The 9352-nt window shown below is 37.6% G+C and overlaps 1 pseudogene; it reads right to left on the reverse strand.

The window, feature by feature from the left end:
* Positions 1-201: 201 nt before the first annotated feature.
* LOC137983779 (uncharacterized) lies at positions 202-900 on the reverse strand (annotated as a pseudogene).
* Between the last annotated feature and the right edge of the window lie 8452 nt (positions 901-9352).

The following is a 9352-nucleotide window of genomic DNA, read 5'->3' on the forward strand; positions in this document are numbered from 1 at the left end:
AAAGGATTTTATTTCGAAGCTCAGTTTGTTCCATTGCATTCTGCTCTGCTTGGTATTGAAACATGTTTGATAATAAATATAAGGAAAGTGAATGAAAATCAGTCAAGTTTAAACACAATTTGGACATTTGTGAGTAGTTGCATACAAAGGGGTTGGGAGGAAGCTACGCTGTTACAGGCACGATGTACTTAATTAATGATGCTAATTCTTGAATACCTTGTAATCCGACTTTAGATATTGTTTCCCGTTCTTCAGACAACTTTTCCATTGTCAAGCGACATCTCTCTTCAATATCCCGCATTCTTCTAGTCTCCTCACCACATGGCAAAGATCGTCAAAGGCCTTACTTCCATCCGCGGCAATATAGTCAATACCCTGCAACGACTTTCTCACAGTGCCACTACAGCTTGAGAGGATGGTTAACATCCTTGTGCGTCCAAAAGGCTGGAATCCGGCTTCTTCGCAGTATTGGGTATACTGGATTACAATTCGTTCCGGAATCATATTACGAATTACATTAGGTGTCTCCAGAACCTCACCAGTTGATAACTTCTATGATGTGCGGACTTGTTATAGATGTCAAAAAATGGTCAAGTTGGTTAGGATCTACTCGCATTCGGGGACTATACTTCAATGGAAGGGGAACGCCCCGACCAAACACATTTTTTTCACTCGGTACTCAGTGATACCAGGCAAGTACCTCTGAAGGCGTTTGAAAGGGACTAGATCAGCCATTATCGACAAGATTTGCCTTCTTGTATCCCAAGAGGATGCATTTTTGTATGTTTCTGCCAAGGCTTCAAGGTTTTTGTGGTCGTCACCCACTGCAGATCCAAGTTCTTTGTCCACAAGCATTGACGACTGCAGTGCATCCCATAAATATGCTGCATCCCCTGGCATAATCACATCCAAAGCTGCTACAATGACATCTTTTGCCTTTTTTACGTGATTTTTACGCGTACGTGCGCCCGCCTCTTCCCACCTCTTCCTGGGTCGAGTTAATTTCTCTACGTTACAACTTTCCAGAAATTTATTGAGTTGCTTCCTTTGTAAGTACTGTTCACTAGGCTCTTCAGCTGGCACTTGTGTTGACTCCTCATCGCTGCCGCTACTTTGTTCAGGAACAAATAAGCTATTATCTAATCTCAACTCCATCATTCCTGTATATATGGCCGATAAATTGCTGTCCTCAGCAGAGTTTGCTTCGTGAAATATGGAGTTTGAATAGCATTAGAGGCTAGATCGTGCTCTAATAACTTACATATTTCTTATTCAGCAAGCGCGAGGCTCGTACTAGGCCTTAGGCCATGGGGTCGATATCCTACCAGTACGGTTCCGACCAAGCTTAAGCAAAAAGAGATTGACCACACGACTGAAAATTGTTACGAAGAAATGCCATGATGAAGGACTGGAAAAACATCTCATACTTCAAGCGTGCGATTTTGATCGGGAGCCGAAACAGCCGTATACTTTGGTCTGACGTTACTAAAATAAAAGGGACAGAGAGTTGCAAGAAAAATGAAAGGAATCTTTTTTGTTTAAAGCAAGTTCTTTTAGAAAAACGTAAGCCGGCCATAAAAGAACCAAAAAATTTTCAAAAGTGGTCGTGCGGGATCATTCAGGACAGTTCCCGGTCCAATAGTGAGAGAATATTGGACCTGCAATGGAGCTATCTGATTTTAGTTATTGGCCCTCTGAACTAACTTAGTCGTGTAACAAAATGTGATATTACTTGGATTAGTTGGCATATAAATAATACGATAACACTGTTATGGTCTGGTTGAAGGTCTCACAATGACAGCATGTTCCCCATAAAAATTCAAGAGAAACGATGGCAAGAAATTTAGCTCAGTTATTTGTAATAGTGGATTTTTTGCCATTCGCCTATCTGCAGAGCTTCAGTTTAACTACGAATTGCATGGTAAATTAAACAGACGGGGCTTTTTGTAGGTTAGTTTAAATGTCACTGTCAGGCTTTCACTTGTTGGTCGTATCTTATCCTTACCTCATCCAATCGAGGGGGGCATCCGTCGCCGGCTGCTTCTTGCGTGTTTAAGGACGCTGCTGCCTGCGCTCCTGGAGAATCTTCCATATCAATGTTGCTCTGGTCGAGTCTCTTCCGACATTGCGGACATATTACTGTGAAAGAATTTACCATTGTTTTAATTGAGCTATTTTTCACATAGCCAGCTAAAGAATAAAAGAAAGTACGGAGTAGTATATAAGGAAAAAATGGTCACTTTTTATGCTAATTAGGTGAAGGAATGTGGGTCGAAAATATGCTAATGAGTATTAAATGGAGATGTTCGTGGAAAAGGGGTGTGGTTTCTTAGAAAAAGGTTCGAGATTTGAGGTCGAAAATATGCTAATGAGGAGGTCGCTGTTATTTTACTGAAGTTCTTGGTAGATTAAGTATGGCGGAAGGAGGAGAAGTTGGTCATCAAGAGAGAGAATATAGTGGAAGACGAGGAGAACGAGAAATAGATGATGAAAATGTAGTTGAGAGTTTTCTTTGTAAGAAGGAGGTCCCTTTGAGAGTCGATGAAGATGAAGATGAGGGTTTTTCTGTGGTTGTTGATTTTTTAAAAATGAGTTTTGAAATGGTTTGCTCACGATTTAACCATCTTTTACAAGAGTTGACTAGCCATGATTTCAAAGAGAAGTTTAAGAGATTGGTTAAGGAAAGAGAGGAGATTTATGGATGGGTCCAAGGTTTAAAATTTGTTTATGATGAAGGTTATTTGAAATCGAGTGTGGAAGAGAGTGTGTTGATAGAGAAGGAGATTGAGAGGCAGGAGACAAATTTAGAAGAAATGCTGGAGGTACTCATGAGTCGCTGGTCGGTTGAAAAAGATCTGTCGCAGCCGTTGAATTGTGACATTGATGAGTTGGATCGTTGTTATTATTTTATGCTAAAGGGTGAGTTTTTTATTTTTGTCATTTTGTTTTTACCATGGAGGGAGATAGATGTGATTTCGAGAGTGCTTATGAACAACGAACACTATTTCAACAGGCCATTAGTGGTTTTACTTTATTAGTGAAGGAACTCCAAGACGACATTTATTTTGACGCTGTGTTGTGTGATCTTTTTATCGAGAGAGAAAGACTCATAAGGTGGTGGAAAGATACTGTCAGTTATTTGGAGGACATAGGTGTTATTGGAGATGATTTCATTCTTTTGAAACAAGAATTGAAGAGAGAGGAAGAAATAATCGACGATTTATTTGTCTTTTTACTGGAATTGAGAAATTTACAAATTTTAAAAGAGGTGAAGTTGTGATTGTGGTAAGTTGATATGTTGTTCCTGTGCGGACTTTGCTCTGTAGGTTGATTCTTTGTTCCTGTATGGACTTTGCTTTTGTAATTAGAGTCGTCTGTGCCGGATTAGATTTTTCTAGGAAAGCGTTACTCATTTTCTAAGAAAGAGTCATTTGTCACGTTTTAAGAAAAAGAGATATGGCGGCGGCTTGTTCGGTTATTGATGGAGAAGTAAAGGAAATTCGGGATATGTTTGATCGAGAGACACGAAGTTTTAGGTTGACGAAGAGATATATCGACGTCAACAATGATGAGGAATTTATGTTTCGTTTTGAAACAATGAAAATCGATTTAACTAGAATCAAATGCATACATGATTTGAGGCGTCAGGAAATCGTTAAGAGTGACCGATTGAGGAATAATGAAGAATTGAGGCGCGAGCTTTGTCGGCAGATTGCTAAACTGGATGAATAGGAGAAATATATGGAAAACTTAGAAAGAAAAAGATTGAGCGTAGAAGGCTTGAGTAAGTAATTTGATATGTTTTTAAAAAGAGAGAGATGGCTGAAGGTGGACGTGATAATTTTAGGGAGGCGAGACGAGAGAATCATTGCAATCTGTTTAAGGAAAGATTTGAGAATGTATCATCTAGAGTGAATGAGTTACAAACAGCCTATTATTTATTACAAGGATTTACTTCTGTACGCTTGCTCTGTCCAGAATATCTGTCTATAATTGACGAAGTGTCGAGTATTCTTACATGGATTGTTACTATCTCTAGTCAAGAATTTGCTGGAGACGAGGAATTTTTGTCTGAATTGACAAGAGAGAGAGAGAAATTGACGGAACATTATAATACACTGTTTCATTTTGCTCCGGCATTTGTTCCACATGTTTCTTTTGTCATTGGTAGGAGAGGAAGTGCTGGAATTTTAGAGGAAGAAGATGGGGACAATTGATCACTACTTTATAAAGGTGGAAGAGGAGGAAAAGAAGGAATTCAAGGGACCAGTTACAAGGAAAAGATTTCGGGAAGAACTGATACGTTTAGTTTTTGATAAGATTCAATCAACTTGCCCAGCAGATTTTTTTGATCGAGAAAGATATGTACATCTTTTAAGATTATTGATGGCAGGAAAATCGTGTGATGAGTTCGATTCTTCTACAAGAGAAACATATTTCATAGATGAAGTTGGATTAATGAAAGATAGAGTTAGGAGAAGTTTTGGATACCCATTATTTCCAATATTGCAAAGGTGATTTTACTTGTCTCTCCTGTGTTTACAAGACAAAAGATGAAATGTAAGATTTGAAATAAAAGACGATATGTCATATTGTGTGTCATTTTTGGAGGGAGTACGAATAAGAATGAGTGAGAAGCGTGTGTTGTATGAAAAGGGGGGGATTGATCCTACTTTTTTAGAAACTTTCTCTTTGTTGTCGATATCACATGAAGGCTCTTCTAATTTGAAATCTCAAGAAGAAAAGTGGAGGTGGAACTTTGATTTTATTCGAAACCCAATTAAGAAGGAACCTTTTTAAAAGATGAGTGTCTGTCGTGCTACTTGTTATTTTTGTGATGTGGATTTGGATGAGTATAGGAGAGATGTCACAAGTTGTTGTGGAAAGTATATCCATCTTGAGTGTGCTACTCGTTTTTTGGGAAAAGAATGCAAGTGTAATTATCCTTGGGGGAAGGAAGCGGTGAGATTATTTCGTAGTTACATGGAATGGATGAATGTGAAGAATTTGACCTCAGGAAATCAAGCACGGGTCAGGCGAACAATAGCTGCTATTGATCACGTAGACGAGTTTTATTATAAATGGATTGTCACAGATACATGGGGTAGAGAAAGTGTTGCTCATAACCATGAGGATTTATGGATGACTTTTGCTTAAACTTAGTCACTTTGAAGAAGAACTGCTCGTGAGAACATTTCCATTATGCAAGACTTAACGGACTATGATACTAAGCTTTCTACTTTTCGTGAAATGGTGTGTGTTTTTGTCGATTTGTCTAGAACGTGTTGTTTTCTTTTTCTTTGTTTTTTGCCGACTGTCTAGAACTTGTTGTTTTTCACATATTTAGGAGAAATATTATAAGAAGATTGCAAAGGTCGTGACTTCGTTATCTTACAGCCATGAAGTTATGAGAAGAATTTTGGATGGAGAAGGGTTAAAGGAAGAAGATGAAAGAAAGATCAGTCTAGCAATGAGACACCGTTGTACAAAATGCGGCCCTGGATTCTCTTTTAAAACCAGTAAACTCATAGGTACGGATAAAGTCAGGTAGCGCATTCCACGACTTAGCTGATACGTAAGAAAAAAGAACTAAGACCATAACTGGTTGTTATTGAGGGACAGAATGTAATTCCCGCAAAGATCATGCATGAGAAGAGGACGGTAGAGAAAGCGTATTTTTCACATCAGCAGAAACATACTTTTATAAAGTAATATGAGGAAATTTTGAATGCGCTTATTGCACAGAGATGTAGAGTTTGACTTTAGTAGTAAGAGGACAGGTGCTCTGCAAATATAAATCCTGTTATTCTCTTACTTACATTATACCGTTTCTTTGACACGAGGACAAGTACAGCGAAATGAAAGCACAACTTTCTCGCGAATTTTCTGATAAAAACTTGTTCAGAAATCCAAACTCTACGTTAACAGCACACACCAGGCCTACTCCTGTGTATCTGGCCAGCCATTTCTCGTGCTTCTTAAGTTGCCTCGCTCATGCCCAAAAAGAATTCTGGGTAATTCTGCCATTCCATGACAAGGGAAGACTCCCGATTCTCATTTCATAGTTTTTTTCATAAGTGTCGGGCCACCCAGTCCTACCAGCAAAATACCGCATCGATTGGAGGTTTTAGCTTTCAAAACTTGCCCAGATTGTGTCAGTAGGTCCTGGAATTCGTCCACAGAAAGGCCAGAGACAATATAAAGCAGATGTTCGTGCTCGTTTTTGCGGTGTTTTGACTGAAGAGTATATAGGAGAGATAGGCGAGTTTTTGAGATTAATGAGTGTTGACCCTAATAAGTTACCTTCTTGGTTTATGTGTGAGACGAAATTTAAGATGTAGAGATTAGGAATTTTTAATCTTGTTGTTGAAGCTTTAAGTGGTTTTGAATCACACATCTATTTTTAATTAAAAGAAAGGAAAATGAGATAACCTGGTGTTGTTTTTCTTTGTATCGGGTATAAAGAGGGGTAAGAAATGTGGTTGTTCTTTATTATGCGAAATAGAAGATGATTGCGTTTGTAATCACTTGGTTTTTCGTTTTTGTTGAGAGAGTTTTCTCTCTCTCGTTTCAACCTGACAAAGTGCTTTCTGAAGTCGAGAAAGAAATCGAAGTTGTGAAACACATTCCACCAACAGTGAAAGAGGCATTTTTAGTGCTTAAGGAAGAGGAGGAGAGAAAAAAAACCAAATGGCGTCCATCTATGAGTGTTTATTTAAATGATGGAGAGGATGAGCGAGAGCTTGCTATTTCTGGTTTTCTTGCGTGCGGTGAATATGATGATGAGAATTAGGTGAGTGTCATTTTTAAAAAGGGTTTTATCGATTTTTGTTTTTGGTTATTCTTAATTTTTTTCTTGTGTGATTGAAAAGGTGAGATGGGGGACCTTCAGGATTTGGTAAACGGTATTTTACAAGACGAAGATGATCTGGATGATGTGGTTCAGAATATTTTACGAGAAGAAGGTGATTTTGACTTAGATGAATCTTTAGACGAGGCTGTGAGTCGAATTTTATCAGAAGATGGTGGTTCGTCGTTGGAAGACGAGTTGACATTGGAGGATCTTGTATTTAGACTTTTGACAGAAGATGAGGAAGACGAAGAAGAAGAAGATGAAGATATTTTTCAAATTGGTGGTAGAGGAGACATCAACCCTGCTCGAGTTCACTTAGACTTTAATGGAAGAGGATTTAATTTGAGATCGCATTGGATTTTTCATAATGAGAGGTTTGGTGTTGATGGAATAGCTTATAATTTTGTCGTTTCTCCAAATTTTTCTGCCACAGAAGTTTTTGAGTCTTTTGATCGCTTAATTTCTGAGATTTATGATTTTATGCGTTCTAGATTCCACCCCAATGATTATGTAGAGGTTTTTGTTACATCAAATGAGTTTCGAGATGGTGGTTTTTCTGTTCCTTTAGTTCAAGTTCGAGATTTAGATGAAAGAGTTTTGTTTGATAGGTTTGGATTGATAGTTCAATCAAATGAAGATATATCTTTAGATGATGGAAGTTTAAGAGTAGAGATTTATCACGTCAGTCTCCCTAGCGGTGGAGGGTATTCTACGAAATATTTGTTAAGTTCATTTAGTTCTAAATTTGAGAAAGTATTGAGCGATTCTAAATGTCTTTTTAATGTACCTCGAAAGTTTGATCCATTTTGCGGTGTTGTTGCTCTAATTTTAGCTTTGAGATTAGCCAATGGGGGGCGATTACCACGACCTGAACGTATAAAAGCTCGTCGAATGCGTCGAATGTGCAGAACTTTGTTGAGAGAGGCAGGTTTACCTCTTGCACCGTTGAATTTGGAGGGTATAAAGAAAATAGCGAAATTAGATGATTACAATTCTCATCCTATTTGTGTCATAAGTAGGGAACATTGTAATACTCCCATTCTTAATTGTAATAGAAGTGCTAGGGGGAAACCGATTATTTTACATCTTGCTGATCATCATTTTTATTTGGTAAAGAGTGTCAATACTTTGTTGGGGAAAGAAGGTAGACTTTGTTTGAACTGTTTTAAGTTTTTGAAGAATCGTGTTCGAGTACATAAGTGTGATAAGGATATATGTTTAGATTGTAAATGTTTTTGTTCTTCGGACAAAGAAGGACGAGAAGTAATTCAGTGTCCTTCTTGTTTTAGATTTTTTAAGAGTAGAGAATGTTTTGATAATCATTTAACTTTAGGTAAATCTATTAAATTTTCAAGTAAGACGTGTTTGTGAGAATTTGGTAGCTTGCAGAAAATGTGGACGTGACTTGAAAGCTAAGAATGGGGTTAGTACAGGTAAAAATGCCTATGTTTCATCTTCTGAACATCAGTGTTACATGTCTAAATGTTCTGTCTGTAAAAGGCTTGTTGATTTACGACATCATTTTTGCTATTTACAGCCTTTGAATCCCTCAGATGAGGTGTTGAAGAAACGTATAGATTTGAAGAGAGGGGAGTACTGTTTTTTTGATATCGAAACTATGAAGGTTTACGATAAGGAGAATGATAGACATGTTCTAGTACCTAATCTAATTGTCTTTCAGTTCGAAAATGGTGAGGAAAGAGTGTTTGTTGGGGAAAATTGTATGGAGGATTTTACTGATTTTTTATTTTTTGGGGAGGAAAGTCTACTCTCTTCTGGGAAATATTATACTCTGATAGGTCACAACACTGCTCGTTTTGATAGTTTTTACTTGTTGCAACAAATTTGTGATGTTAGTTGTAAGGATCCGGATATTTTTTTTGATGGGAAAGTACCATTACGAATATGTTTTTCTTCTAGATTTCAAGTAATCGATAGTTACAGATTTTTTCAATGTAGTTTGGACAAGTTACCGAAGACTTTTAATTTACCTGTGAAGAAGGGGATGTTTCCTCATGAATTCAATGTACCAGAGAATCAGAATTATGTGGGGGTTATTCCACCTTCACGTTTTTTCGGTACAAAGTTTATGAAAAAAGAGAAGTTTGAGGAGTTTGAAGAATGGTATCTCGAATGGGGGAGAAAGTATCTTAATGAGGAAATCGGTGATTGGGATTTCCAAAAAGAGTTACTCGATTACTGTAGAGATGACGTGAATGTCTTGAGACTAAGTTGGTTGATTCTTTGGAAAGCCATGTATGAGATTACTGGTTTTCATATAGGTATTGAGAACTGCACTGCAGCAAGTTTCACAAATATAGTGTGGAGAAGTACCATTCCTCCTTTTAAGATAGGATTAATACCTAAAAATAATTATTCGAAGAATCATACTCAATCTAAAAGTGCGAAGACGTGGTTAATTTATCAGGATTTGTTATTTTATGCAGGAGAATTAGAGTATTCGGGGAAAGGTAATGGGGAACGAGAAATCAAAGTTGG

The sequence above is a fragment of the Montipora foliosa genome, chromosome 13, assembly GCF_036669935.1.
Source record: "Montipora foliosa isolate CH-2021 chromosome 13, ASM3666993v2, whole genome shotgun sequence".
Classification (NCBI taxonomy): domain Eukaryota; kingdom Metazoa; phylum Cnidaria; class Anthozoa; order Scleractinia; family Acroporidae; genus Montipora; species Montipora foliosa.